This window comes from Lissotriton helveticus, chromosome 6, assembly GCF_964261635.1.
Source record: "Lissotriton helveticus chromosome 6, aLisHel1.1, whole genome shotgun sequence".
In the NCBI taxonomy this organism is placed as follows: domain Eukaryota; kingdom Metazoa; phylum Chordata; class Amphibia; order Caudata; family Salamandridae; genus Lissotriton; species Lissotriton helveticus.
The window spans coordinates 1344328574-1344354640 of record NC_136067.1 but is presented as its reverse complement, the minus strand read 5'-3'; the positions used below and the strand labels follow the sequence as shown (position 1 = coordinate 1344354640).

Here is a 26067-nt window from a genome sequence, read left to right as displayed (position 1 = left end):
GTCCTTGCTTCCCCACCAGTTCAGCGAGCCTTAGGCTCATATGTGTTTGGCAGTTGAGCAGAGCCTGAAGCTGTGGCCGCGCAAGGAAATTGGGCTCCCAAGCTCCCTGGGGCGGACTCACCCTGAGAGGGTATCCTTGACGGCTGGGCTTGGCCCCAGGGGCAGCCTAGATGCTGCAGTCATGCACGTGCTAGGAGCCTCTCGCTCCTACCCAACAAAATGAGGCCAAGCTACAGACCCTCTTTGCAGGCGTCGGCTGCCGAATTCAATTACTGACCTGTTAATAGGGGCGTACTGGCTTCCATGCTGCTCCGGAGTAGAGGCTCGGCGGCGGTGCACCGCTGTCAGATCTCTAAAACTGACAGGAAGCACACAACCAACCCCTTTGGAGCAAAAAGACTGCTCTCGCACGCCCTCTAGCCGATCTCCTCCGCTACCGCGTTGCCCCAAGGGTTGTGGAGGAGCCACGAAAGTAGCGATGAAAGATGATCCCGCGGCACCAAACTACCGCAGCGGATAACAGCGCTAGATATGCACACAATTAAACAAGTTTCGGAATAACAGGCTATCGCGGTCAACAGCCGCACAACAGAATATGTACACAATTAGACTATTAGCAGAAAATACCACACAATCAGGATAAACAAAAATCATTACTTAACTGCTGGAGAAAAGGAAAGAAAGATGAAGTATCCCAGAAACCTAGTGCCTTTCAGAGAGCTCAAGACTGACTTCCAATTGGTTCACCCTCTTGTTGACCTTTCCCTGGAACCCATAGGAAAGATTGTTTTTTTTATGTTGAAGTTAAACAATGCTGGAGTTTAGAAATAAAGAAATGAGAGCTTAAGCCTCACCTGCGGTCCTGCCATAGAATTCCAAGCCATATGGCCTCCTTAACTACTCTATTTATGCAGTGCACCTGACAATTGGCCTAGTGATTGTACAGCATTAGACACATATGCTTAATTTTGCTATTCCTCAAAGCCCCTTGAATTTTTTCTGGTGTGCAGTTTATTCTGTTTTCTAATACCAACTCCTTAAAAATACCTTCTCAACAAAATAATTCTTCCACGAAACATAATCGCCACTTCTGTGGTCATGCTACCTATCAAACATACTTCTGCCTACTTAGAGTAGCAGGATGTTGTAGTAATTGCATATCGTTCTTTATATAGAAAGAATAGGGAGTAGGCCTGTTATATCTATTGCCAACTTCCTTCAAGGACCACTGGGCCATTCCACTAAACTCAAAGGAACACTATATGCTCTGGATATTTTGGCACTTCTGCAGCAAATGTAATAATTCTTACTCAACTGTCAATCATGGCAGCCAAACTAGGCTCACCAGCTGCTGTGCGCCTCGATTGAGACGCTGTCCGGGGGGTAGGTGCATCGGCTTGGACCGTGTGCCGCCATAGGTACCATACCTTTTCCAACCGGTCCGTCGGAAGCAGACTGCGAAGTACCTCAGGGAATCTTCTGGAGTTATAAAACTTTAGCAGGACCAATCGGCCTGCACTTCGGTATTACCGACCATAAAAGGTTGTATACCAGATTGCAAGTTTCTATTTATCACTTTTTTATTTATTTTTTCACTGTGTGGTACTATACACTGAGGTCCTGAAGAATTGCCATCATGGCAAGAAACATGTCGACCAAACAAGAGGGTAGTAGTTAACGTGCTAGGATAGCTCCAGGGCATTTAGCTGCCCTCCCACCCCTTTTAAACAAGGAAGTCTACCACAAGAATAAAATAGGTTGTGGACTGACCTACCTTTTTTAACTTCACCTTTTCACGTCACGACCACACTCCCCCGCCCTCTCACACGCATGCACCATATGGCCGGAACAAAAGATCTCCGATAAAGAGCCCCGGTTTCGGGAGCCCGTCAGACATTGCAGCGCCAGTCTGACGAGGAGCAGAACCCATATGATGAAGCATGACACCTAGCTTGCTGGGTGTGTGAGGGTTTTAGTTCCAACAAGGGGATTCCCCCCTCTTTCTAGCACACACACCTCTACTCCTTCACTCTTCTTGGGGAACTTTGTACCCTCTTTGTGTTACTAGCCAAATTAGGCCTTCAAAATACTAATTTGCCTTTCTTTTTGTGCTTGACATTCCATAATGTCCCTCAGGGCACAATCTGTTTAAGTAAAACTTCTGGTGGTATAATCTTTTTACCTCTAACTTAAATCAAACGAAAACCTCTGCAGTCATCATAAAAGTATATTTCTTCAGGCCATTCTTTTACCAAATAATGCTTCTCCTCCACCTGAAAGATATAATTTGCATCTGTTATACAGTTTTCTTCTGTCAGTACCGTTCCCCATGTCTTGACAGTTTCTAACTCATCCTCATAATTAACTGCCACCTCACACTTCTTTTCGACACAACTTTCTTTGCATCCAAATTCAAAAGCAAACTAGAGGTGTGGCCAAGATGGCGGCCTGAGAGGACGCGACTGAAAGAGGCTCCTCGTCCCAATCCCCCACTGTCATCGTAAAAGCGCATTCTATCACCCCCATTAGCGCTAAAACGGCTTCCCGCCGTGAACGGAACCCAGGCTGAGACTCTGACCGTGATCGCGAGGGCCGGTGACCAAGGCGCGGCTCCCTAGACGGCAGAGACAGCCATCCCCGGCCCGGGACGTGAACAGAGAGTCCGGCCTACGGATCGGGGGCGGCTGACCAGGCTCCCCGCCGCTGACTGCCAAGCGCCGCAGCGCGATGAGACGGCCCCCACTTGCCAGAAGAGGTACGGGAGGACGAGTGCAGGGAGTCGACCGCCGCTTGCTTGGGAAGGCCTGCGGAGTTGAAGGCGGCTCCAGGCGGCAGGACGCATTACCCGAGGCCCAGGCTTGGGCCTCCCTCCCTGGCTGTGGCTGTGGCGGCCGCCGCAGCCGGCTGACAACCAAGATACAGAGGTGAGGAGCGAGCCGACGGAGCACGCGGGGGCTGGGACTCGGGGGGCAAGCAATCGAGCCCCCGGCGAGTGTCGGGCCTACCTCCACCGGAGCCTCATAGCACGCGGCCTTGCCTTGCCGCTGGGGGCCGCGCAGCGGGCGGTGGCGGGGCACAATAGAGACTGCAGGCCTGGGCGACCTAGCCAAGACTGTCGGAGGGCACGACGGGGGACGACCAGCAGCACTGAAGAGGGCGGGCCCAGGTGCCGAGGGTGCAGTATCGGGGGGCACCATAGGGCCATCAGGTCCTCGAGGAGAGCCCCAGCAGACGTCAATGACTGGGTCTTAGTGTGGAGGGGGCACACTAGAGGAGCAGCACTCGCACCTACAGCGGCCACCTGTAGGCCCACGCGAAGGGAGACGGCAACCCAGCTACCGAGACTTACTTGCAGGCCCACAGGGTAAGACGGCTGGCCCGGGACCACAAATTCAACTTACCGCCTCATCCCCAGACCCGCTACAACTCCAAGGAACCATTGGGAGACTCCGCAGACACGGGAGAGGCTACCGGACCGGAAGGGAGCAGAACATGTCCTCCACAAATCGTTAGCCAAAGGAACACCCAAAGGGGAAAAGAGCCCCGACAAACCTGCGCCACCGAGCCAGCCGAAAGACAAGGATAGGGACGAGGGAGAGGCTCCAGCGACGAAATCATTCATGGAGGCCCTGTTCATGTCTCTCAGGGAGGACATTCAAACCCTCAGGCAAGATATGGCGGGAGGGTATAAAGAGCTGCGCCGCGGCATAGACGACATAGGGGAACGAGTGGCGGCAGTCGAGAACACCGAGCAAGCTAGGAGTGAAGAGGTGGAACTCCTACAGCAGGAAATCATCAGACTCCATGAACAGCAAACGGACCTACAGGCCCACGCGGAGGATCTTGAGAATCGCTCCAGACGTAATAATATACGGGTCCGCAATGTGCCCTCCAAAGCGGAGGGGGGACACATCACGGCATACCTGCAAGATCTGTTCCATGAGGTACTAGGGGAGAGCGAGAACTTTGAGATCAGAATCGACAGGGCCCACAGGGTGGGCCTAGCACAGCGGGAGCCTGCCCCCCCCCCCCGGATATCCTGGCCTTCTTGCCTGACTATCCCCTCAAGGAGCGCATCCTGAAGGCGGCCCGCCAAAAAACAACCCCTTAGCTTTCGAGGTCACACAATAGAGCTATTTCAGGACTTGACCACGATCACTCTACAGAAGAGACGGGCGTTCAAAGTGACAACCACCTTCCTGCGGGACAATGGGATCCCGTACTCCTGGAGACACCCCTTCAGATTCATATTCAAATGGAAAGGGGCCCTCCATCAGCTTAGATCCCTGCGAGACACATGCATCGTACTAGGCATTCCCCATGACGGGGACACGCCGGACGACGACTCCGGAATGCGGCCCTCCTAGTCAAAGTCTCCGCAGCCGACAAGAGATGGTTGGCAGAAGGTGAGAAGCAGACGCTCACCTAAGAAAGGGTTCAAACCGGATCCTGAGACCGTGTCGCACGAACCCGCAGCGGCGATACAAGAGGTCTCCAAGGACACGAATGCTGGATCATGAGAGGACATGAGCGGGGGTGTTTGTTCGCATTGCCGCAGCACTGCTGTGGGGGGGGGGGGCGGGATGGGGGGCTTCAGGTCCGCCATTGACACGCCTTCCCTTCACCAGACACTATACCACAGGCCTAGACTATCGTTGGGTAGGCCTTGGGCAATGTTCACCAGTTGGGGTTTCACAGTTGGGGTTCGGGAGGGGGCGGGAGGGCGCAGGACAGGGGATTCTGTGTGTTCGGTTCGATCAGGCAGTAGGCACGAGAGCAGGTGGCACCAGACCGGGGCGTAAGAGGGCAGGGCACACATTACCTTATGGCTGACGAGCCCATCCAGGTTCTCACCCTTAACGTAAAAGGGCTCAACAACCCAGTCAAGAGGAGGGCGGTCCTCTCCTTCCTGGAAAATTCCGGGGCGGATATATGTCTGCTCCAAGAGACACACTTACTAGCTAAGGACTGGCACCGCATGAAATCTAGGGCCTTCCCGCATCAATTTTACTCCTCCACCACCGAGAAGAAAGCAGGGGTGGCCCTTTTAACAGCCAGACACTTCAAAGGGCGGGTGGGAAGCAAAGTGGCAGAAATCAAAGGCAGACTCCTGGCCCACACTATTTTTATCGGTAATCTGACGCTCACTGTGGGGTCTATTTATGCACCCAACACCAAACAAGAGGCCTTTCTCAAAGGGGCACTGTCAGATGTAATGGCCAGCGATGCGAGACACATCTTGATAGGGGGGGACATAAATCTGGTCATGGATATTGAGGTAGACAGATCGGGGTGGAGATTTGGAGACTCTGGAGCTCTATCTACAGCAGGGAAGCAATGGCTGACCAATAGGGGGCTTGTAGACGAATGGCGAGAGATACACCACACCTCCCCAGGGTACACTTTCTATTCCCATGTGCACCGCACATATGCCAGAATAGATCACTTTCTTGGCTCCGCGGAGCTGACCCCCATGGTCCGTGATGTGGAAGTCACCCCGGCGGCACTGTCAGACCACGACGCGGTGGTCCTTCAATTGATGGTCCCACGCACACAGTCACATAGGGGCCCCCAGAATATGGCGCAAGTTGAAGGCAGCCAAGGGCGCAGCTCGCGAGCCTGGATTTGGATCGGGCAGAATATGCGGCACTCCGCCTCCGCCACATGTACTATGTGGGGGGGGGGACAAGACTGGCCCCCTACTGGCCAGTAAGCTCAAAGCAAAAACTGTCCGTTCCAAGATCCCCGTCATTCGCACAGAGGGTGGAGAGGACGTTCGGGAGGACGACCGCATTGCGGAGGCATTTAGAGCATTTTATGCCAAGCTCTATGCGGCGGACCCAGCTTTAGATGACGAGGCAGGGACAACATACCTGGAGGCCGCGGACGTCACAGCTGTCAATGAGGCGAGCGCCCTAGCATTAGATGCCCCCATACGCCTGGAAGAGGTGATTTCGGCGATTGCCAGAATCAAACCACTAAAAGCGCCGGGTCCTGACGGATTCTCCGCAGGCTTCTATAAAACGTTCTGCCCCCTCCTGGCGCCTATACTAACAAAATTATTCAACTCCTTCCAGGGCCCAGGCTCGATCTCACAGGAGATGTTGGAGGCGGACGTCATAGTCTTACCGAAGCCAGGCAAGGACCCGACCATGTGTGCGGCGTACAGGCCGATATCGCTCCTCAACCTAGACTTAAAGTTATTCACGGGGATCCTGGCTGCGCGGCTGGGCCCATGTCTGCCAGGCATAATAGAACCTGACCAGGCGGGCTTTGTACCCTCCCGGCAGAGCGCGGACAACACTAAACGCCTGATGCATGTAATTGACAAGGCGCACTTCAATGCCTCGGATGCGGACCTGCTGTCGGTCGACTCCGAAAAAGCGTTCGACAGAGTTGACTGGAAGCATCTAGATAAAACGCTGGTGAAATTTGGCATAGGGGACAGGTTTCGAGCCTGGGTGGCCAGCTGCTATGCGTCACCCCGGGCGACGATCAAAGTAAATGGGATAAGCTCCAAACCGTTCGACATTAGACGTGGCACGCGGCAGGGCTGCCCGCTCTCGCCGCTGTTGTTCGCCCTCTATATCGAACCCTTCGCCCAACACGTTCGAGACAACAGAGACATCACGGGTATCAAATTCGGGGGGGAAGAGCAGACCATCAGTCTATATGCGGACGACATCTTAGTCGCTGTGGACAATCCCAGTGGGTCGATACCAGCATTCCTGAAGGAGATGGAGAGGTTCTGGAAGGTATCGGGCTTCAAAATGAACGTAGGGAAGTCCGTTATTCTTCCCCTGGGAAGCAACACCCATCAAGCCAACAGGGGAACGCTACACATAGGGGGACTGGCTGTACAAACGGCACTACAATACCTGGGGGTTGAACTGACGCCCACGACAGCCCAGACGGTTGAACTAAACTACACCAAACTTCTGACGCGCATCCAAAGGGATATTTCGAGATGGCGACAACAACTGCTCTCGTGGTTGGGCCGGGTGGCTGCTGTCAAGATGTCCCTCTTGCCGAAAGTGCTTTACCTTTTCCAGACCATCCCAGTCACCCCCCCCCCCCATTGGCATGCTCAAGAAGCCGCAAGACACCATGCTACAATACGTCTGGGCCAGTAAACGCCCTCGACTACGGCGCAATTTGGTCACCCGAGGGACGGCTGAGGGGAGGCTAGGGGTGCCTGACTTACGGCGCTATTTCCAGGCAGCACAGATGCGATATCTCTTAGAATGGTCCTGGCCTCTCTCTGAAAAGCACTGGCTCTTTCAAGATAGAGCTATGGCAGGCATGCCACTCTGGAGAGTCCCATTTCTGGCAAGACCGCACAGGCCGGCCTACCTCAGGAAGTCACCTATCACCAAGACGCTTCTCCAGGTGTGGGACGCAGTGGCGGTCCCAAGAGGTCTAACGTCCTTTCCATCGCCGATGACGCGCCTACTGGATAACTCGGCGTTCCCACTTGGGGTGCTCCCGGGCTCCTTCCCCCAATGGCGGCAGACTGAATGCCACTCCGCTGGACATTTATTCGACCTGCAGGGCTTCATGACTTTGGACACGGTAAGGGATACGTATGCCATTGGCAAACCGCAACGCTTCCAGTACTTTCAGCTTAGGCACTGGCTTACACACAAGGAAGTTGTTCCCCACGTCAGCCGTCCCCTCACTCCATATGAGAGATGGCTTGTTACTAAGTCCACAGACTTGCGGTCAATCACAGAATTATACAAACTGCTGACTCCCCCCACTCCCCCCTCCCCCCCCCCCCCACGACAAGATCAGCAGGTCAGAGACGATGGGAGAGAGAATTGGGACGCACGCTCTCGGACAAAGAATGGCAAGACATCTTTTATCGAGCGCACCACACTGCTAGAAACACAGACAGCAGAGAATCGGCGGTGAAAGTGGCCTACTACTGGCACCTGACGCCGGAATGCTTGCATCAGGGTTACCCACGTAGGGATCCCACCTGTTGGAGGGGATGCGGGCACACAGGGACCATGCTACACATACTTTGGGAATGCGTGGAGGTGCAGGAGTACTGGGAGGGGGTACTCCGGGACATAGATACGTACTTTGAGACAGAGGTCCCGGCATACGCGTTCCTCGGTCTTCCTAACAGACTCATGTTCCCGCTCAAATCACTGCGAGGGAAACAGATAGGATTGGCGCTCTGGGCTGCAACACAACACATCCTCTCACTTTGGGGCACGTCGAGAAAACCTACGCACACTGGGTGGCTACACCGGCTATGGTACATAAAGGGGATGGAGAGGATACAGGCCTCGCCCACACAAACATCCGACACTTTCAAAGAAATATGGCTGCCTTTGGTTTCCCTGCTGACCCAAGAATTTTACGAGCTTACATGCCCTAAATACCTAAGGGTCCTCAGATTAGCGGATGAATTCCACAACACGACAGCTGAGGCGGAACGCACTGTCTAGATCAGGTCCCTTTAGTCACCAACCGACGACTCACCGGAACACACCGAGGGGAGGGGGGATGGGGAGGGTAGGCACCAGGGCAGGGAGGCAGTTGGGGTTAGGCAGGGCCATAGGGGAGGTATAAGTACAGGAGTTCTAGCTTGCATTGTCTGGTCAGGTTTCTACCTCACGAGCTCACATGGACACATGACATTCTTTCCCGATGCTCAGATATCTGAAGCACATGTGGCAACTGGGATTGGAAGTCCCCTGAAACGTTATGTCTGTCCAAATGCTGGTTTGTTCTGCATTGCTGAACTCAATAAAAATACATTTGATCAAAAAAAAAGCAAACTAGACAGCCATCTATCCATTCGTATAGGAACCTAGTCCACGTTGTAATGATGTGCATGCAGGTTCAAGGACAACCAGGGTATCACAAATCTACCACCACCGGACGCTGACCTATTTATAGTTTTAGGGTAGAGGTTTTCATGCTGATTTTCGGTGAATGAGGGAGACGCAGAACTACTGCTTCACTGCCCCGCGTCTTACCCCTCGACTCTGAGCTCATTGTTTCCTGCTGTTTCGTGCTTCAACACAGTGGGGGCCCGAGTAGTAATAATTATCTTCGGGCGGCTGGGCAGCCAAGCGCGAGTTTCAGCCGAATTTTGCCTCCTCCCTGCAGTGTTCTCCCGTGTCCTTCCGTAGTGTTCCCGGCAGCTGTGTCAGGTGTGAGCAGCGGGAGCAACAGGAAGGCGGATGCGGAGAAGAGAGAGAGAACCCCTCCTTTTGCCCCAGCAGAAGAGGCTTGGTGGAATGAGACCGGGTGCGACTTGCGGGTGCTGCCAGTGAGTCTACGGTGTTTACGGTGAGCTTATGGTCATCTGTGTCAGTGTGACCGGTGACCGCAGGCAGGGGTCTCCACAGGACTACATTGGCACGAAGGAGCTTAGGGATCCTTTCCCTCCAGGAACACCAACAGACCATAAGACCATAAGACCTCCAAAAGTTAGTGGCAGGGAGTTTAATTTAATCTTACCTTGTTTCTAAAATCTCCAAATCTGCTGCCATTTCACTGTGTTGCCTGTGTTGCTCGTGGAGGAATCTTGCTGCTGCTACCGCTGGGGAGCCTGTGCTGTTACTGGAGGGAGTTCTTTTGCTTGCCTTTGGTTCCCCGTGGTCCTCCTTTGCTGCTGCCGCATTTCCTCAATCCCTGACCACCCCTGGTGGAACGAGGGTCCCAGGGGCTACGCTGTTTCTGCTGCGCCATCCGCACCACCGCAAGCCTTCACACTCTGGGTTGGACTCCAATCCCCAGAGTGCACCGCTGTGTTGCTCACCTGCCGCGAGTGAGGGGGGGCGGGGCCAACGCGCTCATAGCGCATCCTCTCCTACTGAGCCCGGACCAAGGGCGGGCCCCTCTGAGGCCATTCGAGGCCAAAGGAGGCTGGGCTGGGCCATATTATTTGGTTTTGGTCTTGGCTTTGGCAGCATTCTCTGTTGCTGTTCTGATCCTCGCCTTGGGAACATCTGGCTGAAGGTAACGTGAAGCACTTTTGCTAGCTATAGACTTCACTAGATTTACCTTTATTTTTGTGCTTGGTGGGTCCACACTTGGGACAACTGGCAACTACTGGTATAAAATTACTAAACGAAGAGGGGTAGCTGGGACTTTGGACGCTATTATTGTAAGGGCTGAGTCACTTCTCATGCATGAGATACAAACGACGGAGAGACGGTTGTCCTTGGACCCTGCTACGCTACAGTCTCGTCTGTCATTAGGGGGCTAGGGGGCCAAGCTGCTGCTAACATAACATGTCCAAATACAGTAAATATAACACCAGTGAGGATTGATCGTGAGATCTCTATCTCACCCCGACCATCTCCGGATTCTTCTAATACATCTGCTCCAGGCGTGCACCGTACCAACACCCGGGGACATGCCGCAAGGCCCCTTAGAAACATCAAGCCAGATGTTCAACCAACTAAAAGGAAGAAAAATGATGTTATTGCTAAGCCCAAACCTAAACCGAAATATTCTAATAGTGGCCCATCCACCAGTAGCCTAAATGTTTGTGAGGCTGTCAGCTGCGACCCAGACAGATATCACCCTTGAGCCTAGGTGCAATGTGGTTGATATGGGCAGTGTTGGGGGAACTACACCCATAAGGCCTGTAACAGAAGCGCTTGATCTAATTATGAGTCAGGTCATAACCCGTTCCTCGAGTGCGCAAACTGACAGTACTTTGGTGTGTGCAGAGGATAAAGGAATGGGAAGTGTCATAATTAACCTTGTCATGAATACTGTCTGTGACCGTTTCAAAGATATCTTGGAAGAAAAATTTGCCGCCCTTTGGCTACGCCTGGATAGCCTGGAAATGTTTGTAAATAAGTTGAATCCTATTGTAAATGCCCCTCAACCCAGTTTACAGAACAGGGCAAATCTTAACCCTGCTGGATTAATCGTTGTCAGCCAAGGCGCACAGGTGATAGTTACAACACCCAATGCACATTTAGAAACCTGTGAGACTTGCTTTAAGGTCAAGGAATGTTTCTTACCCAAATCCATCGCTAGTATTGGCATATCACACACTGCAGGTCAAACAAATTTTACATTAGCTAATTTACAACTTAGCCCTTTAGCAGCAGGAAGCAATGCTGAGGGAACAGACCAGGGAAACCAAGGGAGTAGCTCAAATAGTGTGTCTAACATACAAAGTGGCAGGACCCCCAATTCTTTGAGCATGGACCGGGCAGAGGGAAGCAGGGAGATTCTTAGCCACGCTCCAGCTGCCTGCCCATATGTGCTAGTTCTTGCGGGAGTGCCCCCGCTCAGAAACAATCAAACAGAATCCTGGCCGCAGTTGAGAAATAAATGTGCTGATTGGCTTGGGAAACATAAGGGGTTACGGGCAGAAAATGTTAACGATATAATTATGGCACGGAGGGTCGGGTGGGTGGGTAACGCCCAAAAGAATATCAAGGGGGATTGTATAGTCATTAATTTAAAAAAAACACCCCTGGTAAAAAGATTATCAACTATGGAGGAGAAAGTCACTGCACATTCGACCCTCATCAGTTCACTCCCACTGGGGTATTTTTATAAACCTGATTCAAACATGCTAAACAGGGCACCCTGGAAGATAACCCAGACGTCCACATATAACAGGTCCTCCAATCTGTCTGGTTTTGACGATCAAGACTGACTGGATGTTCCCCCCCCCCAGCTAGATGTTATTACCTTGCCGTTGGCAGGCCCAGCATGTTCGGGTCTGGCTAACCAAACCATCGTTGAAAGAGAACCAAATCTGGAGGTTTCACTTCACCCAGATGACTTTATCTTCCCGCTGGTAGTCCCAGCATGTTTGAGCATGGCTAATCCACCCACTGTTGAAAGCAAATTAAATCTAACCATCTTGAGCTGGAACGTTGCTGGTTTGGCTTCTAAAATTGTCTTAGATGAATGGGTGATAACTGTCAAAAGATATGACATTTTAATGCTTCAAGAAACATGGGCCACCCGGGAATTATACCAAGAAGGGTATGAATGTTTTAACAAAACTGCCCCTATCCCCAAGCAGGGTCGCCCCTCAGACGGGCTTTAAATTTGAATCAACATTCTAGCTGGGGGCAGTGCCAAAGTGTTACCAACTGAGAATGACAATTTCCAGGCGCTGATCTACACCAGGGGAGTATCTATTTGTTTTATTAATTCTATAACAATGATTTTCATACTGCTCCGAATGTCAATTTTAACAATTTGTTTAACTTCATCGCAAATTTGAAAAAGTAAAAACTCCCAGGCAAATTAGCTGGTATATGCGTAGGGGGTGACTTTAATGAAAATATCTCAAATATCGACATGTTGGATAAAGAACTGTTTGCAGACAAACGCCCATGTAACAGGGGGCTGAACTGTTGGCCCATCTGTGTAATTGCAACCTAGTGAACGTAATGGAAATTGCGGCAGTACCCCAGAAAGATGGAAGAAGTGCACTATCATACAGAGGGCGAGGCTGTGCCTCCATAATTGACTATGTGTTCATTTCCTCCTTATTGGCAGATTTACTAGTAAAAGCTGAAGTAATACAGACATCTTTAGGTGATCACAACCCTATTGCCACCACCCTAAGAGTTGCACATAGGCCAAATTTTGAGAAAGAACTCAGGGCTTATAATTTAGTGCCCACATCTGATAATTTAAGAGTGGTCTGGAGATTTGTTATTAGTTGTGATCTTTTCCTTAGAACGGTTAAAACATATAGAACATTTATTGATAGATGTCTGACTCCAGGTGATCATAATCATGAGGTAGTTGATGCATTTGCCAAACTGTGTGGGGGTATCAAATCTTTGTTAACCAAACCACTAACAGAGCCCAATCAGGGCCCATGCTGGTTTGATGGGGCCTGCTCCAGAGCCAATAGAGCTCTTTGCAAGGCCATGTCAACAAAGCCTAGGGATCAAACACTTATAAAATCATTAAGGCACCAATATAAGTCCATTATAAAACTTAGGAAAGATGCTGTCTTAAAAGAGAGATAGGTCAACCTCGCATGTGCTGCCAAACTTAATAACGGGATGGGTTTTTGGTAAGCAGTGAAGGAGATGAGATCAGCAGGCCTTATATTAACCTCGATAAGTTGTACAATCTCTAGTGAAGTATGGGTATCCCACTTCTCTAAGATTTACGAAGCGACAACAGGGATTGAGGACCCATACGGTCACCAAAGACCTGCCAAGATTGAGATAACTGTATCCGAAGTTTAGGAAGCTATACAGCAGAGTTTGGGCAACAAGGCACCAGGGCCGGATGGGCTACCAATAGATCTCATAAAATACGAACCAAAATTCTGGGCACCCCTTTTATTAAATGTTTTTAACAATTTAACTGTTGTTTCAATTCCCCGCACATGGTCTACTAGTATTATAGTCCCTATTTTTAAAAAAGGTGATTGCTCCAACCCTAGCTGTTATAGACCAATCTCCCTGATCGACAATACCCTAAAAATTCTTGGGAGAATCCTGTTTAACAAAATCAGGACTTGGGTCGAGGAGAAACATATTTTAAATCCCTGCCAACTAGGTTTCAGAAGTAAAATGGGCACTGTCGAACAGTGGCTTAACCTCAATTTAATCATTGCTAAATACAGTGTGGCATGGAAATCCCCTATTTATTTGGTGTTCATGGACTTAACGTCCGCCTTTGATTTTGTAAATAGGTCACATCTCTGGTCTATCCTTTAAAAAATATGGGTTGGACGAAGTTTTAGTTCATTTTTTAGCGTATTTACATAGGGACCTAAAGGCACGAGTGCGGATTGATAAAAACAGGGAGGTGACTGAGGACACCAATATTGGCAGGGGAGTTAGGCAGGGGTGCGTATTGGCCCCACTGCTATTTATTTTATATATTAATGAATTGCACAACTCCCTTGCTAAGCTTACAAATGACGTCCCTAAGATTAATGGCAGCACGCTCCCCGCTTTACTATATGCAGACAATGCGATCTTAATGGGCCGCACCCCAAATGCACCACGCACTTTAATTAAGGGTTTTGTTGATTTTATGGCTATTTTAGACCTTCGTACAAATTAAAAAATATATATTTTTAATGGCTTGTGGCCCACAGAAACATTCTATTAAATCATTTACCATAGGAAATGAATGTTTACAAAGCACTTGCACTTTCCCTATTTGGGCATGGTATTCGCAGCTAACGGCCTGTGGACCACTCATGTTTCACACAGTAGAAGCACATTTGCTAAGGCTATTAATTCTGTACTGTCATTAACCCAACCAAGAAAGACCGAGGTAGTATTACCCATCATTAACATTTTTAAATTACAATGTATCCCGGTGGCAACCTACGGGGCAGAGGTTTGGGGATACTCGGGTTGCAAGGGTATTCAAACCTAGGAGAACAGATTCTGTAGAAAATTGTTAGGATCTCCGATTGCTGCCTCTAAGTATGTTCGTCATGGGGAGCTGAACTTGACAAACATAGAAGATTTCATCAGAGCCCGGCCAACCATTTTTTCGCTCAAAGTATGACAGAATCCTGCGGCAACACTAACACAAAGCATAATCTCAGATTGTCTCAATTGCGACAAGGGGATGGATATACCTTGGCTCTCGGCTGTACCAGAAAGCCTGTCTAGTGTAAATCTTGAGCACCTCTTTTTAATCCCAGCGAATTGGGCAGTGTAAACAAAAAGTCACTCCAGGGGTTGCTATATGAAAAGTATAGTATGCTAAGACAGGCTGAAGTGATGTCCAAACAGTCTGTAGGAAGGTATATGTCAATTGAGAATTTGTCACCCAAACTGCCTTCAGGCTATCTTTTGAAGAATATTAATCGATGGGAAAGAGGACTACTGTTCCGGTTAAGAGCGTATACCATGAAATACATGCTTTGTTTTCCGTTAGGGTATAAATACCAAACTTGAGCAAAAGACGTGCCCATGTGACAATCAGAGTAAACAAACCATGGTTCACTTTTTATTCTTTTGTCATTTTCATCAAATGTATACCAAACTGTTTCTAATCCCGTTTCTTAAGGAAATTTCTATTATTACTGACCATAAAACAGCCTACACTAAAATTCTTAGTTTGGAAGAAGATGTTTTAATTTTTCGAGTATGTTCTTTTTTTAAAGCAGCTGTTCGTGCACGTACCACCATGGGTGATGAATGAAGGTTAAACTCTAGTTTGTCTTGATAAAATATGGCTATAAGTGAATGGTAACAAATTAATTCATGTGTATATTCCAGATGCCATCTCTTTTTTGAGTACTGTATTTTTTATGCATTTTAAAGAACTTCTAAGTATTCTGTAAACTAATTGATTTGACCTGTGCCTTTATGGACACAACACATGTATCCGAATAAAGATTTATTGAATTGAATTGAATAGTTTTAGGACATGTCATTACTAGAAAGTCACCGATGCACAATGCACTCCTGTAACAGTCTTGTTAAATTGCCACTCTGTTCACCTGCAACTTCTTCTAACTACCATCTGTAGCCTTTTTGCCTTAGTTTAAAAGATAATACTGCTCCGTTTGAAGTGTTATTTCTTTTGTGAATCTGCGCCTCTTTCAGGAAAACTGAAGAAACACAAAATTGCGGTGTCCCAAAGACCCCTTCTTTGTGTTTTTATTCTTAAAAAATGTATACACTGTATTGGGTGTTGCCGATAGGGGCTAAATGATGAAGTTAGTGCCATGTCATTTTTTATTTGTATCATTCATTTTCAAGGTATCCAGTTAGTTTGCCCAGCCAGTCATATTTACATTTTTCCATACTTATGTGGATCGTTTTACCAGTGCAATCCACCTTATTACTTGCTGGTTGCACCTAGCAGTTCGGTGGGGAAGCATGTCCTCTTTATTTAGGGCCCCAAGTTTGATCAACAGTTCATCCTGTTGATCTGACATGGGTTTCTTCCTCGGGCCATTTACGTCTTCAAGGTACCACAGTTAGGTTTCGGCTTCAGCCTATCTATTAAGCTCTAGTAGGTGGGGCCAGTATGACCTTCTATTTGTTAGCAATCAAATGCTTTGCTAACAGGAAAGCAAGGTGTGAAAACCCAGAAACAGCACTGCCAGCCCCCGGGCAGGGGAACTGCCTCAGTAGGCAGCATTCGAGGTTATATATGTTGACAAGTCCAGTGTTTGACATAAGTGTACTAGTAACCTCCGTCGAATATTAAACTATAACCAGGCAGTTCCAAAACAAATGCCAGAAGCCAGTCCCTTCGCTTGAATATCTCTGTGGCAGTTGGGTATATCTTGTGTAGTGTATTTGGCGCTATGTGCGCTCTGTGAAGCATGTGAACTTAAATTCGTTTAAAATGGGCATTCTAAGTGACACTGTGAGGATAAGCTATACTTTTGTTCCATTCTTCATCGTTGTCACATCTTCCCAGCTATACATTCCATCTGTATCCAATTTTAGCCCTATAATTGCTCATAGTCTTTTGTAGGGCACTGTATAACTATGTTACCAATAGTCTTCCATCATCCATCTCTTAAGTGGTTTGAATATACCCTACATCTGTAATGTTCCAGCAAGCCTAAGTGTGTCGATAATGCCATTATATGTTAAAAGCTTTCAACTGTGTAACCCCAAATTATTCACGAGGAGGTAGAATGAAAGCAACTGCCCATTTTAAAACAGATCGCCTATTGTAAAGATACAAGCTTCATTCCAATGTCCTAGGTCTTTAATATTGAAATAACCCTCTGATTTAGTTAGATCCCCTACCAGTACAAGGGAAGCTTATTGAATTTCTTTTTGCCTCTTACGCATAAAAAACTCAATGCAATTTAATCTTCATGAGTTTGGGAAGTGAGGAAGTAGAGTTAGACCTATCCAACAACATATTAAATAGCTTACAATCCTAAATGACCTGTAATGGATATCCATTTTTATCTCTATTGCGCCCAACAAGCCAAATTGTCAGCCAGTGAATCTGGGCCACCAGGTATTAGAATCCCATATCAGGAACCGCCATCTCTGGTTTATCTGTTGGTGCCTTTTAATTTAGCCAATGAAAAACTTCTCCTGCCTTTCACCCAGATCAGCTTTCACAAAAAGCTATCCAAGTCCTTAAAAGTAGTTGTGTGAACCAGCATGGGTAAATTCACTAATTGATAAAGCAACTTGGAAAACATCACAATTTTTGCAACCACCACACAGCCTATCATGTCAGCGGTAAACACTTCCAAAAAGCAACGTCCTTCCTTAGGGAAGCAATTGCAGCTCCCAGGTTACCTTCCAGGATCAGAGTGTTTCTAGAATACGTTCCAGAATATCATTATCTTAACAAAAAAAAACGTTGATCCCTAGCTATCTTATTGTGTAGGGTTCCCATATTATGGTAACTTGTCTACTAACAAGGGATATGGGACGAGTTTCCTCTAATGTGAGTTATATATAGGGTTTAGATCATTTCACTTTTAACCCTGCCACTGACTCCATTTCATGAAGTATTTCAAAAGTCAAAGTAACTTTATTCGGTTTCAAATGAAGACCATAAAGGTTCATAAAATCATCATGACAAATTATTATTTCAGTGATCTATATACAGCCAGCACAGTAAGCAGTTCATACACATCAATTCATTATATAAAATGCGAGAGAAGTATACACTTTAAAACAATCTTCTAATAAAAATTTCAGTCGATATTACAAGGCACTTATCACAATTACGGCATGCGGCACCCTCCATAAGAATACATCAATACTTAGACTTGTGTGGTAGATTTACTCTAATCGGGTTCAGTAGCAATGCCTAATACCGTTTCCTAATCGCTATAGCTACTTTAATGTAGTTGGACACCCTAGTGCATCTACCATAGGTGGCCAGTGAAAATAAATAATAGAAACCCTCAATATAAGAGCACGGTCTACTTTCTTTTAAAATCAGAACTAAAGATCTTCCTCTTGGTTCTTTGTAAAGGGTGCAAAATTGCATAAAGTGCACAGTGCTCTGAGCTACCAAATTCTCACAGGGGCAAGGCTCCAACCCCGATTGTTTTGGGAAAGCCACCAAAAAGTGCAGGGTAAACAAGCGTAATCTAGTTAAATAAAATCGGGTATGTACATTTATCGTAAATGTTAAATAAAATTGCTGTTGATTCGGGAATAAACAGAGGTGGACTGTTACATCAGGGTGGGAATGGGATATCTTTGCCCCTGTAAAATGTACCTTTTTTATAATATTTTCGGTATTTTCAGGGATGCTGTCTGGACAGTCAAAATAATGTCCCAGGCCTAACTTATAAAAATTATCCTTTACAAATCAGAGCCAAGGGATAGACGGTGCACCATCAAGAATAATGCAATCTTTAATAACCTCTATGGAGAATACTAACTCTTCGGTCAACCAGATTTTAGCCCATAAAAGGGCGGCAATTTCTATGCGATCCTCTACAAAATCAAGCCCCAGCTCTTGGTGACAGAAGATCGTGGGGGCACTGTTTGGAGTCATCAATAATCTTTTAATACATTTGTTTTCAATAACTTGTAGTTGCTGGCTGTTTTGGTATCCCCACACTCCTGCCCCATATGTTACAACCGGCAAGCATTTGGTTTTATAAAGTGTAACCAGGTCGGCCACTGGCTTATGACCCAACTTTCTGGCAAAGCAAAAAAGCCCTTCAACTATTTTGCCTGCTTGTTGCACCCTCGCTATGACGAGGGGGTCCCAACTCAGCCTATTATTAAAAACATTCCCTAAATAATAAATATTGTTCAATTTATCAATTCTCTTGTCTCCAACCATATATTTCTTTGTTTTTGCCATTTAAACACCACACACCATGATATACGATTTTATCAAATTCCCTTTTAGAGCAAGAGCCAGCATAAAATCTGTGAATGTGTTAAGCAGTGTTTAGAGGCCAAGTGCTGTCAGGGCCATTAACACAGTGTCATCCGCTTAGGAGAGTAGCGGCACCTGAGTGCCACCAATACGTGGACAATCAATTTCTTTATCTATTAAAAAGGCCTCTAATCCATTGGTGTAAATAAAAAAAGGGAAGGGGGGCAAAATACATCCCTGCTGTGCACCTTCCGTGGAGGCTACGGGCCTAGTTTTTACCCCATGGGCGCCATATCTTATAACAACCGAGGTCGATGCATGGGGCCTGCGGAGAAGAGAAATCAAAGCCTCCTCCACTCCCACGTTCCCCATGAGAGCCCACAACTTCTCCCGATTTACAGTTTCAAAAGCACTGGACAAGTCCATGAAGGCCAGGTGGATAGAACCCTTCCTAGTCCTCATGTACTTGCCCATAACCAGTAACAAATTAAGGCACTGTTCAGTGGTTCCCATACCTCTCCTAAAGCCATACTGCGTTATTGCCATCACTCTATTGTCTATCGCCCATGTTTCAAGTCTGGCAAGGACGACCCTTCCCCGTAGCTTTGCCATGGCGTCAATAAGGGAGATTGGCCTGTAAAAGGCGGGGTCACTTCGATTACCTTTCTTGAATACGGGGACAATGACAGCCTCTCTCCAGGATACTGGGATTGTGCCAATAACCACTGCCTTAAAAACATTGGTCAACAATGGAGCCCATAGCTGGGGATTACTTTTAAAAAGATCTAAAGGGACTCCATCAGGGCCTGGCTCTTTCATGCAAACTCCTTTAGCTAGGGCTTCCTCAACCTCTGCTACTGTGATAAATTAACTTAACTTGGAAGCTGAGGTTAGGTTTAAGGGCACATCCCCACTTGAGGCCTCTGGATGGCGGCCATAAGGATTAAATATGGCCCAGAAATTAGTTTCCCAAGCCTCCCCTGGGATCAAGGAATCTATCCTCCTCACCTCTTCTGTGAAAAAGTACGATTTATAACCTCCCAGAAGCTTTTAGAGTCTTTGAGGGAGCTAGCTCTCTCCAAGTCATCCCAGGCTAATAACCTTAGTTCTTCCTTCCTCTGCTTAACTGTGGTTTTATAAAGCTTCCTGGCATTTTTTTTGGTGAAAAATATGTTTATTGCGGAAAACATAGAAGACATACTCAGATATAACCACTCGTAGGCACTGAGAGGTGAAATTAACCACAGGCAACATTCAGGATAGTACACAGCCATGTGGCCCACATCCCGGAGGCCGGGCGGCGTAAAGTCGGAAAATGCCACAAAGATAATCGTAATTGTTTGCATACAGTACACGTGCATCTCTAGTATCCTCTGTTTTTCATGGATTCCCCCTCCTACGTCCTCCATGGAGCCCTACTCCCATCCTTCTGTATAGATAAGTTTTCCAATAGAAACACAGTCTGACACATAACAACAAAACAACCCCCCCCCCATACGTGGCATCAGTAATAGAGTACGTGCAAAAGTCAGGTTATCTACTCAAGGCCCGATTAGGTGCAGACATCACAGAAGCAATCCTCTGGGAATCAAGACAAATCACGGGGTTATACAATAGGGAACATTAGTGCGCGCCCAGCAGGGCATTACTCCGAAACAGGTCCCTCCATATCGCCACCCGCTACATCCTCCTCGGACCCAGACCCCTCAGGGGTGAACAATTCGGCACTAGTGGTATCCGAGTCATCATCAGGCAACCCCTCAGCACACATCATCCTCCAAGCTAGTAAGTCTTCCTGAAGCCTTTCGTCGCGGCGCGTGCGCTGCATGTGTGTTTCCTCAGCCAAGGACCACTCTCTAACATCCCTAAGCCACAGGGATACCTCGGGGGCCCTCTGCCCCATCCAAGTAATAGCCACGCGCCACCTTGCCAACACCAGTAACAACTGTAGAAACTTGTAGGACAAATTCCTCTTTTTGGGCTTGGGTACCAAGCTTCCTGGCATTTTTAATTTGTGCCCAGTCATGAGGATTAGTGTGGAGAGCCTATTTTAGTACTTTTTGAGCTTTTGAGCAAGCAGCATTAAACCACCTTGTCCCAGGGAGAGTACTGGTCTTGATCGATTTAGTAAGGTTTTTTGCTATATCTGAACATATCAGTTCAAAGTCACGGATGATCTCAGCTGGGGACAAACCATGGTGGAGAAACCTCATGATTGAGTCATAATTGGCTATAATGGTTTTCGCCTCAAATTCAGATGGATTTACTTTGTTCCAGTTTAGTCTTACCCCCTTTATTAGGATTAAAAGGTTTTGTTAATTTCTGCCCGTAGGGCCTCAACCTGACGTTTTGGTTAAAAGTTGTGTAGTACCAGTTCACAATTAAAAGCTTGACTCGTAGCATATTAACAATTAGAATCAATTGGTACTAAGGAGATGTAACAACAGGGGTGATTTTTATGGCCTTGTATTTAACTGCAATCAACAGAACGAACCCTCCTTTCGCTCTTCCTACTGGGGAAGGTGTTGCATGAACAGTGTAAGAACAAGAACCATTCAGCGCTATGTCTTCCTTATACCAAGTATCTCAAAGATTGAGTCCACGTTACATCATTGCATTTGTATTTGCATTTATAGAGCGCTTACTTCCCCTGACAAGGTGTTGAATGAAGATTACATTGTAATCTGCATGTATAGAAACTGAGTGGAATCCATCACTCATGGGGACAGCCCCCTTTGCTCCATTCACTCTCAACGCCTCTGCAAACGGCTTCATTGCCAACACAAATAAAACAGGTGAGAATGGGTGTTGGAAATTTGGTCTTTCATCAGGGTCACCCTGGATGTTTTGCGTATTTCCAGAATCTTATTTTTGTTGACCATAGAACTCTGCACACTTTACTCCTGCTAACCAGTAGTAGAATTCTTGTTTTTCCCTCTTTGAGCGTGTTGTAATTGGTATACACCTAATTGGCATATTTAATTTACCTATGAGTCCCCAGTATTAGGTACAGAGTGTTCTTAGGTCCTGTAATTCAAATGTCTGCAGCACCCATTTTGTCACCCACTGCAGTCCCCCAACAAACCTATCTCCAGGCCTACCATTGTAGCCTGGTTGTGCAGTGTTAAACTGCCAAACTAATCTGTCAAAATAAAACTTGTTAAGTATGTCTTATTGCCAATAAGTCAGTGTTCATGGTATTTGAAAGTAAGGTATGTAAAAGTTGTTGGTTCCACATGTCCTTACAATCAAAAAGGCACATAAGCTATTTTCACCGCAAGAAGGCTTGCTACTTCATAAGGAACTGGGTTATATTATTACATCTAATAATGCTAATTTTAGAGCATGTTTGATGTGCTCTGGATTGGGCTCAGTTTAAGTGGCCTTAAGAGTTCACCCTCTGGTTACTTCCTGAATGGGGTCTTATCCCCTCAACTAATGCCCCAATTTCTTACAATAGCCGTCTCCCCTTCCAAATAACATACTGTTATGATATGTATATGAATATTTCGACTCTGACAACTGTGGGAGCTGTGTCCCTCCCCCCTTTCCAATCCGCCTTTTCCACCATCTCGCATGGCGTTCCACAAGGCTCGGCAGGCAGTCCGATATTATTTAACATCTCTATGAAGCCTTTAATTGCGGTCATCAAACAATATAAGATCGAAATTGTTAATTACGCTGATGATACGCAGTTGATTCTCTTCTTGGAGGGAGACGAGTCAACTTCCTTGGAAGTATTTCACAGCTGCCTGCGAGATACAGCGGGCTGGCTGAAGGCCAATTCCTTGCAATTTAACACAGGAAAGACCGAAGTGTTATACTGCCCAAGGTCTAGGGTTCAATCTCTTCTACCCAGTAACTTCTGGCCTGCGGATTTTTCTCCATTGGTGCAGCCTGCAAAGGTAGTGCAGAATCTGGGTGTGATGTTCAACAGCGACCTTACTTTGGAGGCGCATGTCTCTAAGACAGCAGCTGGCTGCTTGGCTATTATTCGCCTCCTGAGGAAAATTCTTCCTCTGTTACCGCCCCTTGCTCGGGTAGAGGTGGTGCGTTGTACCGTGCTCAGTAGGTAAGACTACTGTAATTCCCTGCTGTTGGAGTCTCCTAGCTATCTCATGGATAGACTCCAGAGAATTCAGTCTGCAGCCGCAAAATTAGCCCTGGGGTGGCCAACAAGATCTTCTTCTTCAAGGGCCTTGGCTCAGCTGCACTGGCTCCCAGTGAGACAGCGGGTGCAATTTAAGTCTCTCTGTATAGCCTTCAAAGCTCTCCATGGGTTGGCCCTGCGTGTTTACAAAGTAAGTTCTCGTGGCATGCACCGGTCCTTAATCTACGCTCCTCCTCGGCCAGGTTGGTGACCATACCCAGGTTTAGGAGATCTAGAGGAGGAGGCAGATCGTTCGGCGTGGCCGCGGCTAAACTCTGGAACTCCCTTCCGGTTGAACTCAGGCAGGCCTCCGACCTTCTTGCATTTAGGAGGCACCTGAAAACATGGCTCTTCCCAAACCCCTAGCTTGATATCAGTTGCCCCATCTCTCGATTTGAATCTACCAGCGCCAGGATGACTTTTTTAGGTGATAGTGCTCTTTAGAAGTGGAATAAATAAATAAATAAATAAATATAGTAATTGTATCCATTGCAGTAAATGGCAGAGAAGCTGCATGCAACTGCCCTGAGCCGTGGATTTGAGCCATGAGCCACAGAGAGACAGTTACATAGAACATTCAGGTAGTAGCTTTGGTAGACTATTTACATTAAAACAAATGTTACGCTCCCAGGTTTCCCCAGAGGAAAACACTGGCATTTCTTATGAATTTACTGATGTTGATGGTGAAAGCTATCGACAGTAGAGTGTGCTATTTTCATAGCTCTTCAGTGGCCCAAAGTAAAATGCACTCCTCTGATGCTTATGGGTTAGAGTACCAGAAAGGGCAAAATCAAGAATACTTTTACTTTTCAGCTGTAGCTTGAATATTGTTTTCAAATTCAAAGTTTGTTTAACCAACAAAAGAGGGCAGAGCAGAGAAAAAAACAAAGCATTTGCAATGCAATAGGTCTCGCATTTACTAGAGTTTGAGCTATTGGCATTGTAAATGACTATATCTTTTATTTATGTGTTTCGAAAACCTGCACGCGGTAGACACGCACTTTGTACTTAGTCGTAGCTTATGAGAAGCAATGCTGACAGTAATTGTGTCTCTTTTACTGCCAGCCTTGCTTCTAGTAAGCAAGGAATATAAGTACAAAAGGCATGTTTACGCATCGCTTGCAAGTTTTCAAAACACATAAATAAAAGGCATCTATGTCAATAGCTGAAACTCTCCCAAATGTGAGACCTATTGCATTGCAAATGCTTGTTTTCCCTTGCAGTGGGTCACAGTGCTAAAGAGCACTGCCAGTTTCAATTTACTGCATCAAAACTCGTTCAAAAAAGAGATGCCGACTTTTCGCCCTCCCTGTATTCGGGATGATAATGGTTGGCCGGCTTAATTTAGCTCAACGTTTTCTGTTCCTGTAATTTAGTGCATATTTTGATCCAAACTTCTCTTTTCTCCAAACTCTTTTCTGCATGTTTCTTGAGCTTAGCTCTGTCTGAAGTGAAGTGACTTGTGTTTTAACGTGAAGATGGTAATGAGTGCTGTTGATGGTATGCCATACGTTATTGTGCGGTTGAAAGTCTTGCCAGGTTTTGACGGTCTTGCAACGTCCAGGTAATTGTCAATTCAATAATGAACATATCTTTGATACATACACTGTACGTAGCTGGTAATTACTAAATAAACAAGGCAAAATATCTAATCTTATGGCAAATATTGGGAGTTCGACAATTTGTTCCCATGACTCCTATGGAAGCGGAAGGTGAACATTCCAACGACTCTAGAATCTAGATTAGGATTCGATAAACACTGAACTCGAAATTGAGTCAACAACAATCCAACCACCAGTCCTTTCACAAAAGAGAAGTAATGTACTTCATTCCTCACAACCTGAACAGTCTATACACAGATGATTCATTTGTATAGGTGCAAATCTATCTCGATCTCCGAGCCTTTTGAATATCTGGCAAAAGAGTGAAAGTGAGATCAAGATAGAGACTTCTACAGTAACCCCTGGCAGGTTAAAATGGTCAGATTGGGGGAAAATGTCTAGTTGTGATAAGATATTATGGAGATTAAGAGGACCTGCTTTCTATCCACAAACTCCTGCAGTCCTTTCGAGTGCTAGTTTAATATTTGTTCTCAATTCAGGAGGCATTACCCTGTGTGGGATATTACTTGTTCCTTTCAGAGTTGACTTGGAAGTCCCTGATCCCTGGGAAGCCAGTTTCATTAAGAGAGTGACCTGGAAAATGTCAAATGTTTTTTTGCTGGATGTCTCCTCCATGCAGGCTGGGTGGGGGATGAGGCATAAGTTACCACCTATTCCAGGTATTCTCAAACACATTGCAATCCTTCATATGCATTTATTTGTTTCTCATTAACGCTCTTTCAGAATTTGATATGAACCAAAATATTGTGATTTCATCTCAATTACGTAGCGTTTTCCTCTGATGCAGAAAGTACTCTGCATGGTTGGTTGTTCGGAGGTAGCTCGAGTTCTTTCTGACAAGCTGGAATGACTCTGTTATCTTCGGATTGGTTCCTTCCCAAAAAGGCAGGCATGCATGTTTTCCCCCATGATACATGGTCTCACATTTCATTGGCTTTATATTTTTTAAGGTTGCCTTGGCCCTCCTCCCGAAGGCATCCATGTACATGCTGTTAGATCCAAGGTGGACGCTGGTGATAGTCAGTTCCATGCTTGCTTGGTAGCCTCTGCGAAGACAGTCCCATGGGCCTTGGTGCCTATGTTAAGTAAATTATTACAGATTAATCTTCTCTCCATCGCTGTTACACAATATGACCTGGTTTGCCTAAGTAACTTGTTTGGGAAGTTTAGTTAGAAGAGGTTGCTTGCTCCTTTCAAGGTCCCTTTAAAGTCCTCATGGTCACAGCCTTCGCAAACGTCTGCTAGATGAGGATGGATATACTTGCAAGAACAGTTGAGTTGCCTGATTGACTGATGTGCAGTCGGCCCTTAGATCTCCCTCCGGATGAACCCCTCGTAACCTCTCAGCCATCAGGTCTGTACTTTCAAGCTTAGTGAAGAGGAATGAGTTGTATGGAGTTGGTGGGAACGTAAGAAAATAGATGCAGCAGGAACTGGTCATGCATCACAACTGCCAACACATTTTAACTTTGCTGTGCAATTGATTCTTTATTTAAATATCATCATGACGTTTCACCAGTCTTA

The 26067-nt window shown here is 46.7% G+C and overlaps 1 protein-coding gene across 2 annotated transcripts in view; it reads left to right on the top strand.

Moving 5' to 3' along the window:
* TTC13 (tetratricopeptide repeat domain 13) overlaps window positions 1-26067 on the top strand; it is a 1212286-nt gene that overhangs the window by 239494 nt on the left and 946725 nt on the right. The gene's annotated exons all lie outside the window — the stretch shown is intronic.